Source organism: Coturnix japonica, chromosome 2, assembly GCF_001577835.2.
Source record: "Coturnix japonica isolate 7356 chromosome 2, Coturnix japonica 2.1, whole genome shotgun sequence".
Classification (NCBI taxonomy): domain Eukaryota; kingdom Metazoa; phylum Chordata; class Aves; order Galliformes; family Phasianidae; genus Coturnix; species Coturnix japonica.
Genome location: NC_029517.1, coordinates 40,582,362 through 40,598,565, shown reverse-complemented (window position 1 = coordinate 40,598,565; position 16,204 = coordinate 40,582,362). Strand labels below are relative to the sequence as shown.

Genomic DNA, 16,204 nt, shown 5'->3' with positions numbered 1-16,204 from the left:
TGCTGGGGACCCTGAGCTGAATCTAGTACTGCAGGTGGGGTCTCACAAGGCAGGGAGAAGGGGAGAGTTTCCATTAGAGTTAATGCAGACACATCTTGAGTGTCTGTGTGTTTCTTTCAAAACTCTACAGAAATAGATCTTTCTATTAATGTTATTCTGAGCACTGATAATAGTAATTGTTAATTTTCTCTTCTAGATGTCATCTTGAGGTTGTTCACTGGCATCCAAGGATGTGGTTTGTTTCTAACATCAAGCAGGTGAGGGAACTTGGATCATTTTTTCTGGGATTTTCTGTTTCACTGAAGTTGAAGACATTCCTCTTATTTAAACCAGTTTAACTTCACTGAAATGCTGGATCAATCCACAGGTAGGGATCCATAGAACCATGGTTGCAGTTGGACTTGATGATCTTTAAGGTCTTTTCCAACCTGAGCAATTTTATGATTCTAACACATTATCTTATTCTTATTAGATTTCACTAAGGAACAGAATGCAATGCTTAACCTAGACAGGATCCAGCAAAATATAATTGCTCTTAAAGCAAGAAAATTAACGTTTCTTTGAGTGTCCATGTCAATTCTGCTTTTTACTTTCAGAAGGTTTGATTACTTTTGGATACAATATGGCTTGCCACCATTTTTTGGAACAGAATGTGAAATAAGACTACAATCGATATAACAAACATACTACTTTACAAAAGTAATGTAAACACCTGAGATCCATTAAAGCCAGCCCAGATCCTGGGTCTGGGTGTGGTATGCAGGTAGGACAATTTCAATGCTGGGTAAATTGCTTTGGGACAACCAAAGTTCTGAGAAGAACATTCCCATTGGCTTCTGCCACTGCTAGTTCTTGATGGGGTTTCTCAGTATGCAAACACTTTCTTTGCAGCCTAAAATTAAGGTGCTGAATTCAGAATTCTGTTTACATTATAATGCAGTGGTGACAGCTGAGAATTACTGAATCCAGTGTGCGTTTTTAAAGTAACATCCTAAATTTCCCGAGTATGCTTCTCATTTTTAGCATGCATCAGTTGGTTGGTACCTGGAGCAATTTCAATTCTCTGCTGACATATTTTTACTGCAAAATAACTATCCAAATATAATGCTGTTGAAATCCTACCATAATGGATGTCTCTAAGTTAATGCTTCTAAAAAAATCATTTGGCCTTATACAGCCTTCTACTAACCCGTGACAAAAATCTTATTTAAACGGATTGGATATCGCTTCCATATAATTATGAATGCTTTTTTCCTAGCAGACACAGCTGAGTATGTAATCTCTTCTCAGCAGCCTTAAAGGTAACAGGGACACCTTAAAATTAATTGCAACTGTTTTAACAAATCTGATCTTTCTAACCAAGCCAAGACTGTGCAAAAGCCAGCACTAAACTGAAGAAAACTATTTCCAAGAAGGTTAGGAGGATGAATCAAGAGGGGAAATGCCCAACCAAACACTGTCATGTCCCCATGGTGTTTCTTAATCTGTCATACACCAGACTGATCTGTGGTAACTGATGCTACATTAATTTTTCTATTGCAAATATGTCTCGAGGTTGTGTAAGTGATTAAGCAAAACTGTATGGGGTTTTTTTTGTGCTGTGTTGGAGGAGCGGATTAGATAATGATCCCAAAGCAAGAAATCCTTGCATTTTGACAGCTGCATAGCAGTGTGCCTCACCGTACTCTTTAAATACATACAGCAAGTTGTGCGGTGACACTGCCAGCGTTCAACGTGCCTGCAGAAGTGGCATGTGGGGGAAAGAAATTCAGCTTGTACCTTTCTATACCCTTTGCAGCACATCTATTTTTAACACCTGACAGAGGACTTTGCCCCTGCACTCTTCAGAGCGTGAGCCTGTCAGCGTTGCTCATCACTTCTGTTTTTCCCTGACTGGAATAACTTGTAGAAGGAATTTGAGAAGTAAGCAGACAGCAGACATGACATGCGCACCATCAGGGGCTGATAGCAAGCAGCTCTAAGCCATAGTCTGAAGCACGATTGGTTTTATTTCCTCCTCCCTCTGCTTGCCCTGTTTTTTAAGACTCTGGGAAAGGAGCACATGGATGGGAATAGTGGAAGTGATTTGCTGCTTTCTTATTCCTGCTTGGTGCTCATGCAGAGGTTATTGAAACCCATGGCTGGGCAGGCACAAAGTCTGAATAAGCTGCGTGGTGTGAGCTTGAAGTATGCAGTGCAAGGAGAAGTTTGTCTGGGCCAAGCTGTCAAATGATGGTCAGTGGTAAGGGTGGTGAGAGGACGTAGGTTCTTCCAGTTGCCAGAAATCAAAGAGAGTGTTAAAATGACTGGATTAAATGTCTCTAATAGGATGAAAAGGAATGAACAAATGGCAGCTAAGCAGGAATAGTGCATTTTATCATGTTCCAGGTTGTCTGAGCCATGCTCGCAATTACCACTCCTGTGGCTTAGCGGCTTGCTGCTCCTCTTGTTCCCACAGGCCCCTCAGCATGTCCATCTCTGGTCTCAGTGTGCTCCCTGGCCATGCCAGCTCTAATGACATTTCCCTTTTCTGCTCCCAGCTGGCTTCTTATCAGACCTGCTGTGTGCATACACATGCTGGGGTAGCGACAGCAGCGGCAGTGGTACTGCTGCTGCTTTAATATGGCTAATGCCAGTCTAGAATTCAAAGATGTGCCTGATTGTCTGCATGGCTAAAGAAGTACTTGGCAACCAGTGCAGTCTCTCCTACCCTGCTTCACAACAAAGCCACATCCATTGCTAACATACTGAAAAACTGCCCTATTTGGGGAATCAGAGCCTACTGCTCTTGCTTTCTTGCTCACTTATTTCACAGAATCATAGCATGTGAATCATAGAATGGTTTGGGTTGGAAGGAACCTTTTAAGAACATCTAATTCTAACCCCTGCTATAGGCAGGGACACTTCCCTCTAGACCAGGTTGTGCAAAGCCCCATCCAGCCTGGCCTTGAATGCCTCCATGGAGGGGGCATCCACAAACTCTCTGGGCAACCTGTTCTAGTGTTTCACCACCCTCACAGTAAAGAATTTCTTTCTAAAATCTAGTTTAAATATACCCTCTTACAGTTCTCCTCAAGGGTGCTCTCAATCCCACTGTTCATGTCACCTACAAAGAGGATGAATAGCACTGGTCCCCACACCAATTCCTGAGCAACACCATTAATCACCAGTCTCCACTAGGACATACAGCCACTGACTGCAGCTCTCTGAGAGTGACCATCCAGCATTGGCTTATCCAGTGTGTGATCCATCCATCTTAGCATGCAGAAGAGGATGATGTGACATCTAATTGTGTTGAAGAGATCAGGAAGCTAAAAGTTTCCCTGCATAGTCTGGGCTCTTTCTGGAAGATGTTACTGCCTTTTTCAAACTAAGTACAATGAGAAAGAATGCAGGGGCTCCCAGTGATTTTCAATGAAACTCATATAGTGATTTTTTATTCAATCTGGACAACCTTACTGTGGGTACATTTTACATACATTTTACATTACCATACAGCTGAGAGGTTAGACCAGGAGGGAGTGGTGGCTTCTGGCCAGGCTTAATTAATTCTTTTTAATGCAACAACGGAAATTTAAGAGTTATCAGCATTAAGATCTGCTCTCCTACCTCCTACTTCTAGTAAGTTGCTCCCAGAGCATTTCACTCTTTTCCTTGGACCATGGTTTTGGATTTCTCTCTTTTTTTCCCCCTGCCTCTCAACTCCCAGACACCTTTCCAAATTGTGATTAGCTTTTAAACACTTGCTCAGTCATCCTTGACGCTGAGCTTGGCTTCTTTCTTCTGTCTTAACAGTTTCGCCTCCTTTGACAGCAAGGTTATATACTTTCACACACTGTCAAGTATCTACTCCTGTTCTCTTTCTCTTCTTTGAGCTCCTCAGCAAATATTTCACATTGCCATCAAACCTAATGATGCTTACAGACTGGGATTTTTTACATCTACTTTTGGCAATCTCTTTTTTCCACCCCCCCCCCTCCTGCGCTCAAAGCATCAGGCTGCCAGCCCGTGGTTAAAAAAAAAAAAAGCCATTAATTTTACAGGCCCTAAAGAACTGGGTTTGCTGAGGTTGCACCAGTAAAAGTAAAGCAATCTGCAGTGCAGAAATGAATCTGAGCTGTCAATACAAGCAAATCCGTGATGTTCCTGGATTTGAGAACCTTCCCCCGTGGCTCTGCTTTCACTGAACTGCTGTTTGTGCAAACTCAGTGGGTTCCTGCTCCAAGAATACAAACCTCAGCAGCCATGTGCTGACTAAATGTATATTGCTGCTGTTAGCCTAGCTGGGGCATAGCAGAGGCCCAATCCAATCCCTAGAGTGCTCAGCTCTGAAGGAAATCATCTGGTTATATTGCTGTGGACAGAGAAAGGCTGTAATTCAAACCTCCAGCAGCTGCAAACAGTAAAGTGAAAACCTGTCAATGACTTGTGCTAAAAATCAGTACTTCTTCCACAGGTTACAGGCAAAGATCACAGGGAAGGTGAACATCCAGGATGTGTTTATCCAAGCACATTCTATACTGTCCTGCTCCCCAGTGGGAATGCAAGTGTGCCTGACCCAGCAGAACAGATAGGCATGCAGTGATGTCTGCACGCTGATGTCTGTGTTGGCACTGTTAAAGAAAATCTCATAGGCACAGAGCAAAGATAGCAAACCAATGTCAGAGTGACCACCTCCTTCTGGGACAAGAGCACAGGAAAAGTGTTAAGTCAAATTAAGGCTATATTAAGGAAAAATGGAGAAGTTGAAAATCTTGGAATGTCAGGTGGTGATCCGTTCTAGAAGTAAACTAATTACAAACTCCTTGAGAGGTATTTAAGAAGGCAGTTTTAGACAGACAAGTTTTCTGGGACAGCTCACTGTGGCTACCCAAGGAGAGGGAAATGTGACCAATGAGGAACACTGTGGCAATATCATTTGAGTGCAGCTTTCACTTAGACTGGTATCTCATGCCACACATACATTGTGGCGTGTTCATGACAACTGTCCCCCATTATTTTTGAATTCATAGGTTTCATTTTGCTTAACAGAGAGGAAACTTCAAATAACAGCTGTGTTTATCACTTGAATGAGGATTAGGATGAAATATTAATCATGGATTCGTGATTAACTCTTGTACTATCATGTAACTAATCACGCTCAAATCCCCACAGAGGGAAGGAATCTGAAGAAGAAATAGCATAAATATGGCCACAGTGTGGAAGATGTCTATTGTTTTTGTCCTTTGTTCATTAACTAGAGTGGTACATGATTCATTAGTACTGCAAAGAATGAGCTCCAGGGGCATCGTGCTTTCTGTGCTGTACTACAAAAACAAAGGTCATATTTTAAAATGAAAGGTCTTGTAATTTCCTTCAGGAAAGATTCTATTTCAGACCAGTAGAGGGAGAGAGCAGGCTAAAGACATAAATTACTGGTTTTCATGAAGATTTATTGCAGAAAAAAAATCAAATTTAACCTCATAGTTAGAATGCAAGAGCAGTTGCTCAAAGTGCTGCTGGATTCTTTGCTGATACCCTTTATTATTTCATTTATTAAAAAGCTAATGAATAGTAGGTATATATTTTCCTATTCTGACAGAGTAAAAAGGATAATTTAATTTGAGGAGCAGAGTTTTAATAGTCAGTTAACAAAGAATACACCTGAATTTGGGTAAGTAAAAAGAATATATTTGTACGTATGAAATAGCTGCTGTGATTCGACTCCACTAATTCTCTGGATACATGTGTAAGATATAATGTCGCATGAGACTATTTAAAAATCTTCAAAATAATAAAACAATAATAAGAAGAATATTAAACATAGTTACATAAAGCTTTTAGAATGCATTTGACTTGTATTTCTTCAGGAAATTATCTTTGACTTAAACTTAGCAGTCTTGTTTATAATGCAATCAGTACAGTATAGGCAGAGAGAGGTAGGATCATTTGCACATACTGATTGTGCAAGACACAGAATGGGCAGTTAGGAGGAGAACTAGCAAAGAAATCACACCCAAAGAGTAACAAGTCTCTCTGATTCAGATGTAGTCTCCCTCATGCAGATTCAGATATTGATCTTATTACGCGGTCTCTTCTCATTTTCTGGTAGAAAATGCTGTGACTGACATTTTCAATATTAAGTTCATTCTCCCCTTCCCTTGGTGCCTGTAGAATGCGCTGCAAACTGTCTGGATGTGATTGCATGCATTTTAAAATTCAAATCACATCAAACATTAAGAAAAAGTTGCAGAAAGAAGCATGCTTTCACAGCAGCGAGCAGTTTGTTTTTGTCTGTGTGGTTCCTCTAAGAACTGACTCCACACATAACTGATGCCTTCAGAAAGCTCTGTCCTCTGCAACTCTGAACTGTGAGCAGATGAAGAGCCTCAGGAAATGGATCAGCCTAGCCATCAGCCCCAGATGCACGGAGGACCTTTTGAATGTGGTGAGATGGGGTCATTATGAACCTGAAGGAACAGACAGACTGAATTTCCCACCCCATTCTGTACAGCTGGATCATACCAAGGCTATGCCAGGCTGATGAGCTGCACTGCAGTGTTCTGATGCTGTTGGAGTTTCTGTAACAAGACCAGGACACTGAGCACTGCACTGGGAGGGAGTCTCTTAGCCAAAGGCAGATTCCATGGTGTTGGAGTTAAGTAGCAGAGAAGAATCAGAGCTTGCTCCTAAACAACAGTAAGATCTCACCAAAATTGGTGTGTGACTCCTCTGAAATGAGAGTTCACTGTTCACTTGTGCTGACAGCTCTTGCAAATGCCACCAGGGATATTTTTCCCCACTCATTTTCACAGTTTTGTCTTTCCTGTGTCCATCTTCTCCTGGATAAGGTCATTTCAACAAATGTCTGAACCATTCCACTGATGCGTTGATCCTGCACTGGTAAAGCCAACCATTCACATAACTTTTTCATTATACATTTACATAATAAACTTGAGTAATCCTAAAAGTTAGGAATAGTCCAGTGAAGTATCAAACACAGCCACACGAAGGGAAGTTTGAAAGGTGGGAATTTACCTTCTTTCCTCAGTGTTTTCTCTTCCATCAATTATTTCAAAGTGCCATGTAATAACAGTCTCTTTTGGCCTTTCCTTGCACCAGATTTGTCCTACTTTGAGATATCAGCTTCCATGAGTGTGCACATCTGGTCTTTTGTATTTTTGTCTATAAGTAGGGAAGGATATTCAGGTACAAGAGCTGACCAGAGAAGCTGGTACAAACGTCTCACTCCTGAGTTCGACTTTCACAACGTGGTGAAGAATTTGACGTTTATTATTTATGGAGATGGTAAAATCCTATGTATTTCTATCTTGCTCCTCATAGAGAATTCGTCCTTATCATCAATATCCATTCAGAGAACCTCACTTTGCAGATAAACCTGTGTCTTGCATGCCATAGGGATCCCAAATCTTCTCTGCTTATCCTTTTGCATTTCCCTTTCATTTCTCCATTGGCAAAATATTCTCTTCCTGTAAGTGAAGACCCTTGATAATGCCTTCAAAGATAGAATGCTTTCCATTCCTTGGTACTCAATATGGATAACTTTTTTTACTGTTTACGGATCCATTAGAGGTAAGGTTAAGTTGCAAGAAAGGGCCGCATTGCTATAAGTAATATATGAACATCAGACATAAAAGCTGAAGTCTTACAGCAACGTTGGTCTGACAATTTATCTGCTGTGCTGTTTATTTCTCTGTTAGTTCTTGAAAGAATTATAGCTTGCAGTAAAGCTATTTACATCAAGTACATCAACTGGGGTTAGGTATTAAAACTGCAACTGAATCTATTCCCATTAATGTTTTTTAAAATAGACCATCGAGTGGTTTAGAAGTAATGAAGTCATATCATACTTAGGATGTGCACAGGGTCACCACGAATAGTTGCTGTGGAAACCTTACTATCTCTTCTAACTTAGCAATAGAAAACCATAGAAATCATGTTTTTTTTATTATTATTGTTATTTATTTTTTATGTTCTGTTTCACTTTCAAAGAAAAAGAAAATTTAATGATCTTCACCTAAGGCAGCATAATTAAAGGAAAGAAAATTCCTTATTTTTCTGCACCAGAGTTAGGAACAGGAGTGTGGGTTAGGAACAGGAGTGTGGGGCTGCACTTCAGATTGTACACCAGGACCACTCCAGCTTCAATATTCTGACATGAGCACATACATTTATACAGATAGGAACAGCAAAATCCATGGGGCTGAAATTTCCAGTATGAGCTGTGGCCCATTTGCTGCTCCAGAAACGAAGCCGTCAAGCAATTGAGCTGTAACAGCTTGATGGTTCATGCCCATGGAGCCCTATCTGAATGGGTTTGCATTCAGGGAGGATCCAGGCAACCACAGCTTGTCACATGTTGGGTAGTAGTAAATGTGCAGTATGTTGGTACTGACTCAAGAAAAACACACCCGCCCAAGGAAGGCCACTTGCAACAGGCTGCCAGAAGTGGCCGTGCTGTTGCCCACGTATATTTAAAGCACTCGACACCGTTTTAAAAGCTTAAATTTGTTTTACTGTTAGAGTCCTTGCTCCCTCTCGTGGGACAACCAGGCAGTCAGCCCTCCTGTGCCTTACCTCTTCCCAGTCCTGGAGTTGTCTTCTCAGCCAGCAGCCAAAATACCTGGACAGTTTCTTGTAAGGATGGCCACAAGAAAACAGCTGAGGGCCTACAAAGTAGATGTCTGGAAAGAAAGAATGGTGTTACCAGAAAGCTCATTGAGTTAAGACTTGGCTGCAGAGCACTCTAGTTCTGAGACCACAGACTGAAATTGCAAAGTGAGAAAACATTCTCCGTGCTAGACCCTATTTCAGTACAAATCATCTATAATTGCTTCAGTGACTTTATTAATGATGCAGAGATATCTTATTTGCACTACTTACTCATCTTTTCTCATTACCCCATGGCCTACAGCAGAGATGTCACTGAGGAGAACAATAATAATTGGCACCCATAGGAAATTAAGTCATTTGAGCTGTACAATTAGAGACCAGTCTCTTCCCTTCAATTCCAAGCTAATTAATAGTTGTGGGTATTTTAGATTTTAAAATCAGTGTGACTGTGTTTGTATACATTCACCAGGAACTTGCACAAGGAAGTGAAGCACATTCTATAAATATTTGTCTGTTATGTCACACCCTGTTAGCTTTAGAGCTGAGCAAGAAAGAGGGGTGTTTCAACTATTCCTGGGCATACTGAATTGCTATTCCAGTTTCCAAACTGGAAAGGTGGTTCTCATATGAGTTATAAAAATGAGAAACTCCTGAAATCTGGTTTGCAATAAGACACTTAATTTTGGCAGAGCCAAAGGAGGAACGAACCTTGCAGAGCTGTTTCTGACCTTGACATTTGATGATGCATTTGTGCCATGTCTGCAGCCTTCAATAAGGACATAGCTAGGGTGAAATAACTGTTGTGATCTCGTCAGACACAGTACCTGTAAGCATGGAGGGAAAGTGCAGCAGTTAATGTGAGGTTTCAAGGCAGACTAAAACAGAGGAACCTCCTGTGGATCTGGTACAATCCTTGGACCATTTGCATAAAAGAACACAATCACTTTGTCAGCTTGCAACAGACAGAATCCTGCTCCAGTACATCCCATGCTATTTTGGGGATAAGTTAGGAAAGAATAATTTAATTATGTGTGTGAAAAAACACCAAGGAACAAACTGATTATACCAAATCCAGAGAGGGGTATTAGAGCATTAATGGGGTAAGCTCCTTGGAACAAGCACGATGTATTTTCTATGCGCTTATGCAGAGCAGAGCTCAAAGCATACTGAGCATAATCAAGGCATGTGAGCAGTTGTGCAAGAACATGTCAAACAATAATGGCATTGGATGTGCCAGCATCTGACACATTTACTTTGACTCAGCTCTTTCCAGCAAGGAGGTAAAGGCATGCAACCTTCTTTCAACCACCATTGCTGCTATGTGTTGTTTGCAAAAAGCTTGTCCTGGTGTCAGCAGTTGATCTGACTGTTCACCACACTCATTTATTCCTCAGCCATGTGGTAATAATTATGAATAGACGAATGTTACCAAAGTAGGGACTTGGATATAAAATGATTATGTTCAAGTACACAAGTATGGGAGGAGATTTACCTATTTCTTTGCAATGGTCTGATGAGAAAAGAAAATACTGAGAAAGCTCGCCTTCTCTCCACTTTGAGGAGAGGTTAAATTCTGTATTGACCCCCAGGATATTGGAAAACTCTGCTTGGCTGATTCTGCTGACTCTATTCCCACACAGAAATTACCGTGAGGATTTCTGAAACTTGCTTTATCCAGAATGTACCAAAATCTAAGAAGTTAATATAAAGTATTTTAATTTTGACTAATCTTGCTTGAGGGAATTCCCTGTTTTTATACTGCCCGGGATTTTAAGGCTTGTTACATTATTGCTGTGATTTTGCTTGTGAAATACAAGCAGGGGATTAGATAACGTATAAACTTTGCATCTGAGGGTAGTTTGTATAGAGTTATCATGAGGGGGAAAAAAAGTCTCTTAAGAACACCACCTACAGTTGGCAGCTTTAGCCCAAGGCAGCTGAGATGATGACAGATTCTACAAATTAATTTTTAATAACTTCAAGTAATGAAAAAGTTCCATTTCTTTGCATCAAAAGAACATTTAATAGGTCTTTCTATGAAAAAATAACCTACTTGACGGTAGTCTGGCTCTGAGCATCAAAGGTCATAGAAGCTATGTCTAAAAGCAAATTAACCATTTTTGACACTGCTGGAGAACAGAAGCTAGACAGGCAGGGAAAGAGGTTTTAGGCCTTTTTGTGTTGACCCAAAACTTCACAGCCACCTGTTGATTCTGATCCAAAGAAACAAAACAGGCTGAAAGAAAGCGCCTCTAAGCACAAGAGGAACAAGTCGAGCCAAACCAATGTTGGCTCCTGTTTAAATAAACAGGATGTTTGAATCTGTGAAATCAAAGCTGACTTAGGATGAACATTCTCCTGGCTAACTGGAGACTTGTGTGCTGCTTCTCATTCCTATCCTTATTATCATACAGATTTACCTCTCTCTTTCTTTTATTTTTAATCTCTGGACATAGCAGCATTGAACCATACAAGAGATGGTACCATACCCTCAGTGCTGCTTTGCACAGGATGCATATTCAGCTCCAAGGAATTTCAGTACCCCCATCCCTGGTGCTGCTGCTTGTTGTTGCACTGATGAGCAAGGGGGATTCAGTGCCTGAAAGGTGGGGCCAGCTGTAGGTAAGGATGGCTGTAACACACCCCAAGGATGAAGGACACTTGCCTTGTGTGTTTCAGCCATGGGCATGAAGTGTGTTCTTTAGGGCAACTGGAGAACTCGCTATGTCTTACAAATAATTTTCCACTTGCAGAAATATAGGAGCTGAGCCTTGTCTTCATCCATATGTATTTGCTGGCAGGCATAAGGAAAGAGTACTAAAAAAGCCTTAATTTCACTGCATGCATCACTTTCCTTGGACAGCTTCAAGATTTCGTTTATACAGCCTGGATGAATAAGGAAATCTGCAGCAACATAGTTACTATCAGCACCATGCTCTCTCCTGAGACTTTTCTTCCTGTTCTGATTATTTTTCTTAGCACTGATAGGAAGCTCAGAGCATTTAACCACCATTTCTGTTGCTCTGCCAACCCTCACGGTAGCTTCTATCCTTGCTGCTGCGTCCTTTTAACTCTCCCACCACCAGTCTGCCTCATTACTCCCTGCTGGTCACAAGAAATCATTTTCCTGCATTAGTAACAGCATATCTGCTTGTGTTCGCAGTTTTGAGACTGTGGAATGTATCTCTTCAAAGTGGTAGCTCAAACTTCTTCAGGCTGTCTTCTTTACTAACTACTGTCCATAATCCTAATTCCATTTTCTCTTTTCATCCCTCCTGTTATGAGGCTCACGGGGCAGGTAGTGAAGCTGTTGGCATTTCTGAAGAAAAGTTGTGGCAAGGTGCCATATCAAAGTGTACGCCGTGCATATTATAGACTATTAAAAATATGCCCATTATTCTCAGCTCTTTCACTTCTTTCTTATTTGCTTATGGCTATGAGTTCCTTAATTGGCTTAACTGAATGATCATAATACACTCTGTTACATACACACTTTATAAAGTGATTTGTATTTATGAAGTTCCTTGAGACCATAAAGTAATAAATAGGTTACAGTGGCTTCTAGGGAATTACTATCAACTTACTGTTCGCTACGTCTTATGGAAATACTTTGAGGTCTTAAAAGATCTATTGAAAGCAAGAGAGATTTAATTACTCATGACTCTATATTCTGCCTTGAGACAGCAATGAGCTGACATAAATTCATAATTGCTCCCTGTGGCTAACATGCGTCCTTCTAACAGGTACTCACACTTTGCATGCCCCATTTCCTTATTTCAGCCTAAGAAACCCCTACTTTTTTCACTAAGGCTTTTCACTAAGGCTGGGGACACCCAGGAAGCAAACTTAGCAAGCTTAAAACCCTCTTATTTCTTATTAAAGAAAGACGCAGTATCTGGAAGGTCAGAAATCTGGCCCTTGCCTTGCTGAAAGGAATGCAGAGCAGAAAGCTGATTTTGCTTATAAACGTGAAAAGATGATTTTACTCATTCTTGTCTTTTTTATTATTATTCTTTTTAGTCTTTTTATTATTATTATCCATTACATATACAGAAATCAAAACCAATTGGTGAAGACAAATGGGACATCCAACATGTATGAGAAGCAGGCAAAGCGAGAAGCCCTGAGTACTATCAAGAAGGCCACTGCAGTATTTCTTATGCATGGTTTTTCTCCTCCTCCTCTCTTAGTTGCACTCTTGCAACTAAGTTAATGGCAGGGTTAAGCATACTATAAGTTAGCACTTACCCCATGGAGTAGCGGTGCAAAATGGAAACGTATGAATTGCTATCGTGGTGGGAACAAAAGAGCCTCTAGCCCAACACTTTGTCTTTTGTGCAACAGAAACATTACAGAGAAAGCTGTAAGATCTCTGTGTGTCTAGTTATGTGGGTAAAACACCATTCAACTCAACCTGTAGTGGTTTATTAGCTTGAGTGTGCAGAAGTTTCCTCTGTTTGATCTAGCAGTTGTATAATCATAAGCATTATATATAATCGATATTGATGGCTGGTTCTAAGCCATCCTGTTATTTCAGTGATCCAGCTTAGAAATATGAGATTGGAGATGGCCCAGGTACTTTTTCAATTACTCAGAAATGCTTGGCGCGTGTTATTGATTACTATTCCAAACCAGGCCACGAGTGACCTTTAGAGGTAGTCAGTTCCTGATTTGTTGCCATGTCATGTTGTTCATGTAAAATGTTTCTTCTTGTCCCCTTTCTTGCTTTTACTTAAAGAAGTAACAAGTTTTTGTCTGCTTGGGAAATACCCAAATACGTACTTACCTGTGTATGTTTTAGAGAAATGCAACATAAAAGCTGATGCAGAAAACATAAGTCTTTCTACAAATGCTTTTGAAATAGGTGTCATTTGCCTTGCAGAGCTGTGTTTGCCTTGAGGAGCGGCACCCATTTCACCAACACAGACATGTGTAGGTTAGCACAGAACTAAATGTTTGATGAACCAGTTTATTTGTAACACTGTGACATTAACGTAAACAAAAATATTCTCCTAGACAATATTTTCCTTGAAAATCTGCCAAGATTTATTGAATACATCTGTCTTGACAGAGCACTTCGACTGAGATCAAATAAAAAGATACCTTGCAGTGAACAGCTGCAGCTATTTTGAAACGAAGTTAAACAAGCATGAAAAACAGGGATGAAAAATAACACCAGGGGAAAAGTAATTAGTCCAATACAGTACAAGCTGCAGTGATACAAGGTGGATAAAAAGCAGTTTCACGTTACAGCAGTGACTCACTGATGGCTGGAATGAATGACCACGCCACACCTCCATTATCACTGCCCAGTGCACTGAATCCATATGGCAATGATTCTGCTCAGCACACACCACCTGGCCTCACTTTCTGCAGGAGACACCTCTGCACGTGGCTGTGTGCAGCACCACAGAGGCATATGGAGCAGCTCCTATCTGCTTCCACTGGCAAAGGAGCATTTTCATTGTGCACAAGCCATCAATATTCGTAGAATCATAGAACCACATAATGGCTTAGTTGGGAGTTTAAGACCATCCATTTCCAACCCCCTGCCGTGGGCAGAGCTGCCATTCACTGGCTCAGAATGCCCAGGGCTCCATCCAACCTGGCCTTGAGCATCTCCAGGGATGGGGCACCACAGCTTCTCTGGGCAGCTGTGCAAGGGCCTCACTGCCCACTGAATAAAGGATTTCCTCCTAACATCTAACCTAAATCTTTCCTCTCAATTTAAAGTCATTCTTGTCCTATCACTATCAGACCACATAAAAAGTCAGTCTCATTATGAGCTCCCTTCAAGTACTGGAAGGCTGCAGTGATGTCTGCCTGGAGCCTTCTCTAAGCTAAACAAGCAGAGTTTCCTTACCCTTTCTTCCTAGGAGAGGTTCTCCAGCCCTCTCATCATCCTCATAGCCCTCCTCTGGTCCCTTTGCAGCATATCTGCATCCTATCTGTGCTGGGGGCTCCAGGCCTGGATGCAGTCCTCCAGGTGGGGCCTCATGAAGACAGAGCAGAAGGGGACAATCACCTCCTTTGCCCTGCTGGCCACCCCTCTTTGGATGCAGCCTAGCATGCAATCACCTTGAAGGCACATTTGTGACAGGATAAAACCGTTTGAGAGACCATAGCATGGTCAGAATCACTGCTTGCCCATGGACACGTGGAGTTGGAATCACAGAATGACCCGGGTTGGAAGGGACCTCGAGGATCATGTAGTTCCAACCCCCCTGCCTGGCAGGGCCACCAAACATACACATTTACTAGATCAGGCTGCCCAGGGCCCCGTCCAACCTGGTCTTGAACACCTCCAAGGACGGGGCATCCACAACCTCCCTGGGCAGCCTGTTCCAGGGCCTAACCACTCTCCTAGTGAAGAAAGGAGGGAACCTTTAGTGGGGGACAACCAGAGGTGAACGGGTTGCACACCAAACACATTTTTAGGAAGGAGCACCAAGCATCTAAAGCATTTAGACATATAAAGGCACGGTGTTTCCATGCTGTGATTCTGTTCTGTGTTGACTGGCACAGCCGCCGGCAGTGATGCAGCACATCAACCCTCCCTGGCGCTGCGCGACTTTCCGGGCTCGTCCCAACTCCATTTAATACACGGCACTTGTGGCCTACATCCTGCGGCCGTCACCGACACCAGGACAGACACTCCTCGTCCACGGCTCCCCGCACCCAAACCAAGAGCCGGCCGCCGACCCCCAGACGGCCGTGAGGCGGGCGGCAGCGCCCCGACCCTCCGGTCCCCCGCCTCCGCTCGGCCCGGTCCGCCCCGCGGCCGGCCCCCGCTCGCCCATTGGCCGCCGGCGCCCGGGCAGGTGCCGGTGAGCGGCGGGAGCTGCCGCCGTGGGCACCGCAGCAGCAGGCGGCGGCGCGGAGAGGCGGTTGCGTGCTTTGCGCCGCTGCGGAGCGGGGCACCTGCGTGAGCGACGGGGCGGGCTCGGCTGCCGCTGTGCCCCGAGCGCGGGGCCGCTGCTGCCCGCCTTCCTTCTATCGGTGCAGCCGAGGTGAGTGCCGCGGGCCGGGGGCTCATCGCGGGGCCTGGCCGCGCCGGGTCCGCACCTCCGGGGCTGCGCCGCGCCCAGCGCCGCGCTGCGGCCCTCCCTACCTCCCTCCCTCCCCTGCGGGCGGCGGGGCTCGGCTGTGCCCGGCCGCCGGGTCGGCGCGGGGCTGGGCTCAGCCGGCGGCTTGTTCTCTGCGGCACTTCCTCGCCGTGGCTTTAATGGGGTGTTTTACTCTTGATTAACTTCTCCTGGAGCGCCGAGGGTTTGGGTACAGCGCGTCTGCCTCCTCTGCCGCCTTTCTGCCAGCGCATCGCGGGGCTCCGCGCGTGTGATTTCTGCCTCAGTCAGGGGAGCGTGCGTTTTCCTAGTATCAAGGTCAGTTTATCGTAAGTGCTGAGGAAAATACCATATGGCTCCGGCTGACTTTTCTTGAGAACGCTAATTAAGCAGGGTTGTGCGGCGTGCTGCGCTTTGTGTTGTGTTCTAGCTTAACGCAACCACAGTAGATCCCCAAATGCATTAGAGCAGGTGCGCATCCTTGCCGGACCGTGTTATCAAAATCCTGCTTGACCAGCGGTGCCGTT

The 16,204-nt window shown here is 43.3% G+C and overlaps 1 protein-coding gene across 5 annotated transcripts in view; it reads left to right on the top strand.

Moving 5' to 3' along the window:
• The first annotated feature begins 201 nt into the window (after nucleotides 1-201).
• The window catches only part of MYRIP (myosin VIIA and Rab interacting protein), a 187,239-nt gene continuing 171,236 nt past the window's right edge, over nucleotides 202-16,204 (top strand). The window contains exon 1 of one of the 5 annotated variants that reach the window (XM_032442401.1): nucleotides 202-257. The gene's annotated coding sequence lies outside the window, so the exon portion shown is untranslated. Of the gene's footprint in view, nucleotides 258-15,444; nucleotides 15,624-15,817; nucleotides 15,996-16,204 lie in introns of those variants that run through there. The other 4 variants (XM_015854187.2, XM_015854183.2, XM_015854186.2 and 1 more) reach the window with 4 other exon arrangements.